Source organism: Malurus melanocephalus, unplaced genomic scaffold (genome assembly GCF_030028575.1).
Source record: "Malurus melanocephalus ecotype Western Australia unplaced genomic scaffold, MMel_1.1 scaffold_431, whole genome shotgun sequence".
Lineage (NCBI taxonomy): Eukaryota > Metazoa > Chordata > Aves > Passeriformes > Maluridae > Malurus > Malurus melanocephalus.
The window spans coordinates 100,074-112,736 of NW_026623663.1; the positions used below are offsets into that span (position 1 = coordinate 100,074).

General features: G+C 42.4%; 1 long non-coding RNA gene across 1 annotated transcript; it reads left to right on the forward strand.

The window, feature by feature from the left end:
* The first annotated feature begins 3,384 nt into the window (after positions 1–3,384).
* Positions 3,385–9,890, forward strand: LOC130581730 (uncharacterized). The gene is made up of 3 exons (XR_008966256.1): positions 3,385–3,478; positions 5,922–6,176; positions 9,833–9,890. It is a non-coding gene; the product is annotated as an uncharacterized LOC130581730 (long non-coding RNA).
* The last annotated feature ends 2,773 nt before the right edge of the window (positions 9,891–12,663 follow it).

A 12,663-nucleotide genomic window follows, 5' to 3' on the forward strand; every position in this document is an offset into this window, starting at 1 on the left:
CAGTGATTTTGGTTGGGACTGGAGCGCTGCAGACTGTGCCCTCAGGATGCCTGTGCAATAACTCTATCAATTGTGGCCATTTACTCTGCACTCCCAGACATTTCTGCAAACCTTGCAGCTGTTTTTTTACTAATTCGCTTGGTAATTAGATCTTATCATGCTGGCTCCRTGGCTTTACATAAACTGTAAGCATTTGGAGCTGCCATGTGAGACGTTTTAGAGTTGTCTGTGCTGTTCTGTGCTGCTCTGCAAAGACCAAGGTGCTCTCAAAATGCAGTAGAGACGAGGGGGTGGTTGTRACAGACGGGTTCCTGCTGATTTGAGAAGATTTCCATAGAGGATAAGAGTTCCTTCACTTACATGAACAACTGGAAGCCAAGTGGCAGTGATGGATTCATCCTGCTGGATTCTGAGCACCAACTGGGCTCTCTGCCTCTACCTTCCCTTTGACCCTCCAGTACAAATCCTTGTTTTCAGCAGGAGTTGGGGGCTTCAGTAAAAGTTTTTACCATTTTAGGTATCCTGTTGATGTTAAGGGAATGTTTGGGAAATGATGTTAAGGGATGTTGAGGGAAATCACGGTCCTGTGAGCTCAGGGTGAGGAATTGGTTTCAGTCATGCCCAAATATGTGAATGAAAAGACGTGAGCCCTTTTGGGGCAGCAGGTCACCTTGGAATGGCTGGATACAGTTTGGGAACTGTGGATGCACTGCTGGTGGAAGGGTCTGGCTGGCACAGACCTGACAGATCTGACAGGAAAAGGTGCTGTGCCAAGGGCTGGGCAAACATCAGAGCATCTGATGATCTTCCCAWAGAGGAGGAGAAGATGGGTCATTCCTGTGCAAACTCACGATTTGCAGTGAAACAGTTTTGTTCCATGGCTAAAGATCTTTTCCAGTTTGATCTCCCCAGYGTGGTGGGGTTGTAGAAGATGTTTCTTTGTGGCTGGTGGGTCCAGCCACACCAAACCTTGGGGTTCTGCTGGTTCTGTRCTGTGCCAGGGAGAGGCTGAGGGTGGTTTAGTTTAGTTTGCTGTCTGTGGGGTCACTTCAGYCACAATCTGGTTTTCTGGTTTGCACTCTGTGTTCTTTGCACTTCCACTGGGAGGACCAGCCAGCCTGGGTGTGCTGCAGAAAAATGTCTATGCTCTTAGGAGCTGAGAGAATAATCTCAGGGAAGGTCCCGTAAAAGGCAACTTTGCAAGGTTTGCATCTCTTAGAAGCCCACCTAGTTAGGGATGAAACTCGGTTAACAGGACCCCAAAGAAAGTTTGAATGTGGCAGATGTCAGTGTAACATGCAACTCTAAAGGCTTTTTTTTTGTGTTTAAACAAATCATTAAAAAATTTTGCAAGAAAATCTCATGAAGTATGCAAAATTATTATGGGGAGAGGCAGCTTTTCCAGATGGGCTTCGGTGCTTGTGTCTGTCAGGTGATACTGGCAGATGTCATCATAAAGGTACTTTTGGCACTTGTAAAAGCAGTGATAGTAATGCAATAGCTGTGAAGGTCTAAAAAAGGATGTGARGCAATGTCTGTGGGGAGAAGGGACACATTTTACTGGGTAACTGATGTAGCTGGGGAAAAAAACCATAAACTTTAGGGGACAGGGGCCCAACTTTCTGGAAGTTTTGTGGAGCTCTGAAAAGAGACAGCTCAAGGGCTGTGCAGGTCTTTTGAAATTCAGCTTGGATAGCACAGTGAGGCTTTAAAAAAGGGTGCTCTAGTTTAGGGATTTTTTTTTTTTAAAGCAGAACTCTTGTACCTCGTCCTTAAATTGGTGCTTAAAATTTAGTGCTCCAGTGGACCTGATCTTTTAAGACTGACTAAGATTTCTGGGGCATGCTGGAAGAACCCCTTTGGAACCCCTAGGGTTGATCACCTCAGAAGAATTTTTCCCCATTCCCTTCTTGCCATGAAGGATACCAGTAAAAATGTCAGAGGTGTTCCATTAGAACCATTAGAAAAGTCTGCAGAGGTGATCTTTTCTCCTTCAGAACTTYGTAAAAGTTGCTGTAACATGTTTTATGCAGTGTCGTCATCTCTGTGAAATCATGGGTATAACTTAGTTTGCACTTGTGCCAAAAATGATATTTTGGGCCCTTGGGTGAATTCACTGAATTTACACTGTAAAGTGTAATAATTTCAGAAAAAAAAAAGAATTTGGACTGAGTGAATGTGCTCTGCTTCCTGTTGTGCGACAGACCTTGGCATCTGCCACAGACCATGCAGTAATGCCCAGTGTATGTGCWTTTTTTATCACCCTCAGCCCCAGCGCAGTGGAAATCTAAAGTTCAGTTTGAAATCTTTAAATTAGCACTGCATGCCTCACAAATAAATCCTCCAAGTCACTAATGGCTGATGTGCCCATAAATTTCAGGGATGGTGGTGAAGCAGGCGCTGCAGGTAGATGGATCTCAGGACACCTGAATGGTGACAGCAGCATATGCCACTGGGATTTTAATAATGGCAGCAATAATAACAACAATAACATCTTTTTAAACATAGATATCTAATTTAAATAAGTGGATTCAAACATGGGGTACATATCTGTTCTGCAGAACACAGAGAGAGTTATCCTGGCTCTGGGCAAATGATGACGCGGTCAGACCTGAACGATAAATTAATTACCCCAGGAAAGTAAATGCTTTAATTTGGAGAGAACTCTGTGCCCTGTAGATACCCTGGGTCATTTGAAGGGACCTGGGACATGAAGCTGTGGCTGTGATTTTGGGGTCCAAGCCTGGCTCTTTAATCAGGCTCTCATCTCCCCTCGGCGGTGGCCGTGGGGAGGGTGCTCGTTCCTCCATTGTGTGGGAGCATGTGGAGAGAGAATTTACTCCTCGGGTTCTGAAAGCTCTGTGTGAACTTCAATATAACGGTGCCAATTTTAATCAAAGAAATGTACTGTGGATGTCACCTGCATTTTTATCCAGTTCTCTTTGACAGAAATAGAATTCAGAGTCCTGCTAGCGATAGAAAGGGCAGAAAAGCCCACTCCTAGGCTCATTTTGCTTGCTGTTATTCTGCTACCATAATTACCTCTAAACATAATTATGGGCAAGACAAATGACATTTTTAGCTTTGGTCTTTAAAGACAAGAGTTAATTTCAGGCTTTGACCAGAGCTATGTTAATTAGCCCCTACTCACTCTCTTTGTGTGGAATTACATCACCCAGGACTTAGCATAGGTTGCCTTTCCTGTATCTTTGAATAATGAAAGGACACGGCATGGCAACCAAATCAAGGGCTGCTGCATTAACAAGGCCACTTTTCTGCCCATTTATCATCTATTAAAGGTGCACTAGTTTGTAAAGTAACACCACCTTCAGCAGGGCCGCCAAGAACAGCTCCTCATTTATTTTCTGCATGGTTTAAGTTGGAGTTAGACCCACCTTGTAGCTCAGAGGTGACAGCCAGTAAGAAAAAGTACACTAATTGAGACATCTCAAGGGAGAAATAGAAGAAAACTGAAAAGGTAATTAGAATGAGAGGGTTTCAAGCTGGGTAAGTAAAATCGAATGGAGGTGCATATTAGGGGCTGTTACAGATGGGAAAGAAAGTACTTGGAGAATAAAAAAAGAAAAATGAATATTAGAGAACAGAGCACCCTTTTCACACTTGAAGAATAGAGGATAGAGATAAAAAATAATGTAACAGTGGAGATACAGGCTGGGGGAAAAAAAAACCTCCAGAAGTATGAAGGACATATTTAAATGTAAGCGAGAAAGAATAGGGAGAAATAATAGAGCAGATCAATTACTAGACCTGTAGCCAAGAAAGGAAAAACTGTCAAATGAATATTTCTGGAGCTGTGGAAAAGTCTCCTTCCTTTGTGGGGTATGTAGCATGTGTTTGCTCTGTGTGGGAGGGGTTTCTTTTGGGGGCTAAGCCTGGATTTGAATTTGCTGCAGTGTCAGTAGCTCAGATGGAATGGTGAGGTGAATGCCTGCCTGGGCAGAATTGGGTTAATAAGATGTTATTTGGCAGAGTTTGTAGGTGATACCAGGACCTTCTTCTAGTGGCTGAAGTTTCAGCCCCTCTGATTTTCCCTGGGTGTTTACAGTGTCCATATTAGGGACATGTTAAGGTTTAATTGCAATTTTTTCATTCCCTGCTTGAAAAGAATCACCCAGGTTACCCCAAGGACATTTCCACCCCCGCCCAGGGAAGCTGAAGTCGCTCTCGTTCCTCAGGCAGATGCACACCCAAACCAAAGCAATCACATTTTTGGTTAATTAGTGGAAGGTGTCCACTGCAGCTCATTAAGGTCACAGAGGGTTGGGATTTCTCCTTTTGCCCCTTCTGAGGCAGGAGGCTGGAAGTGAAGAACACCTTCATTGGCAGGAGGAGAAGCTTCCTCTGGCTGCAAGGAGGAGGCTACAGATCACAAGAATGGTTTGAGTTGTAGCAGACCTTACAGATCATCTCATTCCACCCCCTTCCATGGRCAGGGACACCTTCCACTGCCCCAGGGTGCTCCAAACCCWGTCCARCCTGGCTTTGGACACTGCCAGGGATCCAGGGACAACCACAGCTTCTCTGGGCACCCTGTGCCAGGGCCTCACCACCCTCTCAGGGCAGAATTGTTTCCTAATATCTAATTAAAAGTCACCATCTTTCAGTTTGAAGGAATCTAAATCTTCTCCCTTTCAGGGAACTTTGACCTCAGAGCCAGTWCCAGGTGACCTATTAACCCTAAAACACCCATGGTCTCAGTGTCCAGTGTGTTGGAAGGACCAAAGGAAGTTCTGTGTCCCAAGGAAGTTCTGCACAGAGGGACTGAGCTAAATCTAACCAAGAAATTCRTGCTTGCACCCTCAAGTTAGGGAGTCTGGGACTTGTTTGTACAATGTCGTGTACAACAACCTTGGGGTGTCCTGTGCAAGGCCAGGAGTTGGACTCRATGATTCTCRTGGGTCCCTTCCAGCTCAGGATATTCTGGGRTTCATTTTATGCTGTTTGTAGTTACCAAGTTTTGTCTTTGAAATTAATATTCACTCACTGTGGAAATGGAATTTTCTGAGCCAATKACGGTATTTGTGGTTTTAATTGTCAGTCTCACTAGAGCATCTTTCCGATGCATTGTCTGTCAGATTTTCCTTTTCTAAACTTTGCTGATAAAATTGTCAGAAAAGGGTTTCTTGTTTTGTAAAAGTTGTRCTGGATTCTGCTCAAAATTTGGAAAACTTTGAAGCTGTTAATAACAGTCTGGCTTTTTTTTTTAACCACTGAAAAATTTTATACGCTTGAGCAAAACCTGTTTTCATATTTCCATTTTATTTTTTTTTTTATTTAAGATGATCAGCCTAGAAACTTATAGAATTTTAATTACATTTCAGAGCCTAATTTCCTGAGAAATAACTAAGAGCTTTTGAAAATTTGTTAAACTGAAAGAAGAAAATACACCTCAAAAAAGTAATGCCCACAAGTATTTMAAAAAGCAAAGATATCAGAAATTTAAAACAATCTGTGAAGTTAGACATACTCTGGCTATTTCCCATTATTGTAAAAGCCATTTTTATGGCAGAAATGTTCATGGACAGACAGGATTGCAGTGTTTGAAGAAAGGAAAAAAAGTCGATCTTTGCCCCAAAATGATTGCCTGAGTTGTGGAAATGCTGTGACCACGAACTTCCAGGATAACAAACCATCCTGTTCTTTTCTTTTGCAAGACGTAGCCAACCTTCTGCAGGAGGAAATGGTGGCAAGTTCAGTGGGAAACGACAGAGCTCTCAGTCCCAGAGTTCCAAAGATCACAAACTCCCTCTAAGGACTTGAAAAACAAAGAGAACCCTGTGGCAGAGAATATTCTTCTTCATTCATCATTTGAAATCCTGCCTCTAAAAGTGTTAAGAGCAAGTTATTTTCAATATGAGCTAGCCCCAGGGGATTTGATAAAAGGCACTTTTCTTTTCCAGCTGGCTAATCAAAAGTGGTCTGCAGAAGACTTTAGTGACTTGGATGGCAGTTCTGAGACTCCCCCAGACTCAGCAAACTTTTCTGATCCCAGGAACCAAAAAACAAAGATGTGTCACAGGCCTGACTGAATAYGGGAGCAGGGAAGACAGAGCTCATTCATCAGAAAGCCTGGAAATCCCCCGAGGAAAGGTGGAAAACCAATTAATATCTCATCTGCAAGCTCCTATAGGTTGTCCAATACCGAACTGTTCCAAGTAAGGAAAACAACTTTCATGTTTGAGAGACATTTGTCTTGCTTCCGCTCAAGATAATGTTACACAGAGTTTTCTCAGAGAGTTAGAGTCTTTCTTAGGCACAGCCTGCTCTTCCAGTGCTGAATGAGCATYTACCAGAGCCTTCTTCTGAGGCTAAAAGTTTGGGATTTGCAAAATTGGCTTTCCTTTCTTGGGAGGAAACACACACCTGTTTTGTCCCATCCCTTAAAAACGTTCAGTTCCTTGTGGACATCTCCTGGCACCAGCTGGGGATCCACTCAGGAGCAGGAAGATGGATTARCTCTGAGGAAAAGCCAGCAGGGACGAGGGTCTGGCTTCCAAATCAAGGAGTCTGAAATGTAGAAATTGTTTTTTCTCATGTCAGCAATTTTGCTTTTGTTTCCTCGTGCTGCACTGGGGTGGTCCTTTAGGCCTATGTCCTAAAGTCAGTGCATGGGATTGAACATACTTTGATTTCCTCCAGTATTGGTTTGTGCAATTAAACAACACTACTGTAGATGGTCATGGAGATATACATGCATACATATATATATATATATATACATACATTAAAATTATGTGATTCCATCTTCAACAATTGTTGCTTGGTTACGCTCACAAAAAAAATCTGAATTGGAGCAACGTGTGTCAGAATAGACCCAAAGTATTTAAAGGTTCATTTATGATCCAATTTASATTTGATAACAAGGGAGTTGCTGAATGAACTTCCCTGTTCTCAGAGCAGACAACTACCTCAGAATTTGTGAGCCATATTCCTCAAAGTACCTCATTTTTCCATCTGTCCCTTGTTTATCTGTGTTTCTGCTAGGAAATGCCATCAATTATTTCCTAATGCTTGAGTTCTGCTTTTTGGGYTTTATTTCTTATGCACAATCATGTGTGGTGTGTATGGAAAATGTGTCTCTGTGTTGGTGTATTTATTCTCTCCATGCTGTGATGTTGCTGTCCCTGTCCATGTCCGGATCCAGGCAGAAAAATGAGATGAGCAAATGGAAACCAATGTCATTAAATGTCTGCAAAAGCTTCACCCAAATGTTGTTAACAGGTGGAGGGAGCAGATAACACGTGCCCTCTCTGCCTTCGCTGCTGGTGGGGGGCACACGCGACAGAGTTTGATGCYCTTCAGCAGATAATCTTGTGATTTCTCATCTCCTTGAAAAAACTGCCTGCTTTTGAATTTCTGCTTGCCATTTTGAAAAGCTTAGCTTAAACATCATCATTAATTTGGCTTACGGTTCAGTAATGATTACTAATATTTGGCACCACTACCTGTCAGCCCATTTATCCCCAGAAACCTGGCTGCCTTAGAAGTTCTGTCTCTCTTTTCTTCTTCTTCTTCTTTTTTTTTTTTCCTTGTTTTCCCGTTAAACAGTGGGAAAAGCCCCTGAATAATTCATCAAGAACCTTTTACATTATGAAAAATATAATCAGCTGGCAGTGCTGAGGTTTCTTATTTCTACAGGATGCTAACTCGAGTATTACAAGTGACTGCAGGATTGATGCCAGAAGGCAGTAGGTGTGGATACACAGAGTCCTCTGTTCCAGTGTGGAGGGCTCAGGGAAGGCTGGGCATTCCTCACCATGCCTACCTAGTGCCAATTAATAATTTAAATCCATTAATCGCTTAAGATGAACACTTAGTGTTGCTTGACTCACCACCACCAAGTGGAGGGGGTTTTTCCGGGTTAAATAAAAGATCTTAAAATTTTGTCTTCTTGCAAGGGAGCTGGGAGTGCCACGGCTTCCTTCGTAAGAGGCTCAGTTTTTTTATTTGGGAGGAGGGGGGTGGGTGTTCCTATGCCAAAAGCGCTTAGGCAAACAGTAATATCCATACATCATAAGTAGATGTCGGGGAATATTAGCTGTTTATTTCCCTGACATGCTCTGAGGAGTCTGTGGGGGGCTCTTGCAGGAGTCAGGACCTCGATGTAATATCCCAGCTTTGATTCTGATATTTCCCTTGATAACCGTGCTCTACCATATTGGGGTCGGAAGTCAGCAAAGGTTCATTGGCTGTTGTAATGCTCACTGTCACCAGTAATAAGTACAAAGGACTTGCTTTAAAAGCTGGCTTATAAAACTTTAAGGAAACTTGGATTGCTTAAGTGAACTTCCAAGGCTCTTCAGGGGCCAAGTGCACTTTGGTTGTCTACTTATATTAATTTCACAGAGTTTAAAGGGTCAAGCAATGCAGTTGGTGATGCTTATTAATTTATGAAACACAGAACCTTGCACTATCTCGCTTTGACCACTTTCGCTCTCCTTTTAGAAAATTTAATATACATTAAAGCTCGCTAGACAGGGGCRCCCTAAAGGATTAAGCCCAAAGTTCACAGCTGGACTAAAAGGTTCAAAGACGTTGTATCTGCAACGCTGATTTGATTCCAAGTGACGTTCAAACAACAGAACCAAATTGTGGATGTTTGAATGTGTAAGGAAACAGCAATTAGAGGAATACCACAGAACAGCAAAGGATTAGGATTTATTTTCCTTAAAATGGTAAAACTGATTACAGCCTTACTCTTTCTACCATRGGGGGGATGTGTTTGATCACATCAGCTTTTGGGGTCAGTGCTTGTCAAGAGCGTATTTTGGTGTTACAATACAGCTTGCCAAGCTCTGGAGGTTCATGCAGGCCTTGTAACTTTACAGAATAAATTTGATTGCTGTGGCGATGTGAACTGAGTTCTAGATAGGGAAACATGAGCCAGAAGGGAAGAAAGGAAGGAGGAATGCATAACTACTGAAGTAACAGGGTTAGGATTCAAAAAGTTGACTTAACCCATCCAGGGGTATTTCTGCATTCTGTTTACTTGCCTTTAAATTGCTTTGGGGTCTTGTCCAGGGGAGATAATTCCAGAAGCCATTCCCACCGAGGCTGCAAATTGGATACTGAGTTCAGGTGACAAAGGGAATGTTATTGCAAAGCTGCTGGGAAAATTAGAAAGCAGATTGGCCCTTATGGTTGGTCTGTGTGGTCTCCTCTTGGAATCAACAAGAGGGAGAGGAGAATGGAAAACAGGGGAATGAAGTGTGTTCCACTGTAGGGAAGATGAGTTTATTCAGCCAGTTTGTAAAGGGGGAAGCAAATTTCGTGTTATGCCAGGTCWGATTCCTGAGGCCTTAAGGAACCTTGAGGAAGCAGCTGTACTTCAGTGGAAATTTGCTGTTGCAAGGAGAGACTAAACCCTATGAGGAGTTCCAGTGCTGAAGAGAGCCTCAGATAAGATTGTGGGGCCCTGTTGTGCATCACATGCAGGGAGACTCCGGGGCTGGAGATGATTCTTAGCTTTTATGGGTGAAAAAGGGCAAAAACGTGGGGGAACAAAACAGCCAGGAAGATTTGTGTGTGATTTGTGGCACTTCATTTCCAGCCAGAGAACAGAACTCACATGTCCAGGACTTCAGCAGCCTTACCCTTGTATTTTAAACCCTTTAAACAGAGAGAACAATGCAGAAAATCCCAGAGGACACACGAGAAAAGGGGTTGTACCTAATCCCTTTATCATTTCTTTGCATTTACTTGCTAACAAAATATATTTTTCTTTAGAATGACCCCAGAGATTTTATACTATGGGGTATTTGGTTTAAAATGTACTGTAACCTTCCTTTTTTTTTTTTTTTTAATTGATCAGATCAGCCTTGAACACTCAAAGAAAAATCTGCCTGCTCTGAATATTGCCTGAGGATTTATTTTTTTTTTTTTTTTTTAATTGATCAGATCAGCCTTGAACACTCAAAGAAAAATCTGCCTGCTCTGAATATTGCCTGAGGATTTAGAAAGGTCTTTCTTGGAAACAGAAGAAGAAGATGAAACAATTATCTGTAAAGCATGGTAAGAGAGAAAAAGAATAAAGGAACGAGTTATGTTTGACTTGTCTTCTTCCAAGAGATTTTTTTTTTTTTTTTGGATTTTAGAGTAGACTTTAGATGTGGGAGATTTGCAGTCTCTTGCTCGAAGAAGCTTGAAAACACAAGCAATTTTCCTCCCTATCTGGTAACTTGTAGACCCAAAAAAGTCTTTGTTTTGGCACCTTGGTTTACAGCCAGAYTGTATTATTTGCTGCTCCAGTTGCAGGAGCAACTTTCCTAACGACAGGTGTCTATCAAACAAATGTGATCTTCCACCTGAGCAGAAGCAACACTAAAATTTCGAGTTTATTAATAAAGAAGGAGCCGGTGGATGTGAAGAGGGGACACCCCATGATCATTGGCTCTGGAGGGATGATTGTCAGTCACACCTCGATGGCATCTGCTTGCAGCTATAATGAAGAAAGATTATCATTGCTGTAAGTGACTGCAGTGACTCTGGGCAGCAAATAAAAAAGCCATTGTGGCAGTGATCAGCCCTGCCTCCCAGGTGCTGACACTGTTAAGTGATATCTCAGTGGGGTTTGGGTCCTCATTTAGTTAACTGTCGTTGAAAACCAGAAAAAAGACTCTTCTTAATAATTAATTTCATGCCATTCTCTGCATTTCTAAACTGAAAACTCACTCAAGACCAAAGTCAGCTTATTTGTGCACTGATGAGTTAGAGGAGGAGCAGTGAAAGACCTTTAAAGCAAAGACCTTGGTTTAGTATTGACATTGCCAATGGATGAGTTTTGCCAGAGCCTCTTTGGAATCCTGATGGGGTGAAGGAGGAACGAGCCATTTCCTGTGTCCTTTGGAAATGTAAAAATAAAATATTCTTTTAGTATTCCAGCTCTTCCTGGGGTGCTAGCTGCTGTTGGGAATTGTACAGAATCCAAAATGCCTCTGTGTCTGTCCTTGCCTTAATTTGTATCTTCAATTGAAGGTGTGTGAAAGGAGCCACACCATCTGCATAGAAAGGGAAAAATGTGAATAATAAAATGGACCAGCCCAGTCCTGAGAGAGCTTAGCCAAAGTGAGAAGTGACTTCAAGACTTGCTTCTCCTTTATAGATCCAACCAAGAATCCCAAAGGCTGCCTTGTTTAGCTCCTGGTTCTCCTGAGAAGGGTACCTGAGTATCTGAGTAGGTTTCCAAGACTTAAAAACCAGAYTGGAAAATATAAAAGGTACAAGGGAAACTTCTGAACTTTAAAGTCCTTTTACCATCCCSAAATTTCTGTTGTGGTCAGGGATGATGCAATGCAGAGTTGATAAATTCACCTGCTCTTATATCAGGCAGATGTAAAAATTCTAGGTTTTGCTTTGGATATTCCATYTCAGTCCAGAACAAAGGGCTAAATCCTGCTGAAACAATTCATCCCCAGGGGCTGGAGGCTATTGTCTCTAATGCACAGATGAAAGTCAGTCATATCAGCTGCAGATGAAATCACAGATGAAATCTCACTAATTAATCGCATGAACTTTGTTTCTGCCTGGTTTGAGATTCTCAGCCTTGCAGAAAGATCTGGGCGCCCATACCGTACACCTCAACGGGGCTGTTGATTTTCCAGGGAAGACTAACAATTTTTTTTTTTTTTTGTGCCTAAAATAGCCCTGCAATTACTTCTGCTCACATGGTTTTGCAGTTACAAAATGGTTTCTGAAAACTGGTTTWGTTCACACGTGATTGAGAAGATGCCCTGCGTTGTTCTGCCAAGTTAGGCTCTGATTCAGGTTTATGACCATATCATTAATATTTTAGTACTGCATCAGTAACCGGTTGCTATTAATAYGTAGTGAAACAGTGATATAAAAAGGGAGATGTTCCCAATCATTTGGCAGAATTTGCATTACAGCTGGATGAAATTTATAACACATCTTCTGCAACCTACCAGCCTGAACTCCTGTTATTAATTTCTGCCGTGTTTATTTCTCCTTTATGTTCACTTTGGGTGATATTCTATCAAGTTTCCTGGCAAGCACTGGGGTGGATATAGCTAATTTCAGCTGACTGCAGGGGAAGGACTTTGCAGAAAGTGAATTTTGAATTAGCACTAGTATTTGCAGCAAAAAACCTCCCCCTGAGAAGTGTATTCCCCTCGGCCTGGCGTCAGCAACACTTAAGTGCATGTGAATAGTCCTATTGACTCCAGGTAGGCAGCTGTTTAATTAATTCCCTGAATCATGGCCAAACCAGCTCCCAGCACGGACCTGGGTGCCTTGACACCAAATACCCGACTTGTGGGAGCGACCCACGGCCTGTTTGACTTGGTAATTTGGCAAATCCTTTCCAGCCGAGAATAAATTTGAGGAAATCATCATCTGACGCGCCRAGAGGTGAAATTTGTGCCGTGTGTTTTTCATGACGAGGCAGCTATCGCCCGGATTTATTCAGCCTGCTCGGCTCTTCCTGTTCCAACAGTGGCAGCAATGACATTTTTTTTCCCCCCACGTTTTATTTAGGAGCTGTGAGATGACAGGTCTCTTGCCTGTGCACCAGGAAAGCGGCGTGCTGCACGCAGCATGCTGCACACAGGAGCGTGAGGATAAAGAATGACATGCTACTCTGTAAGCTACAACTATTTTTCTTTTTCTATTTTTTTTTTTTTTTTT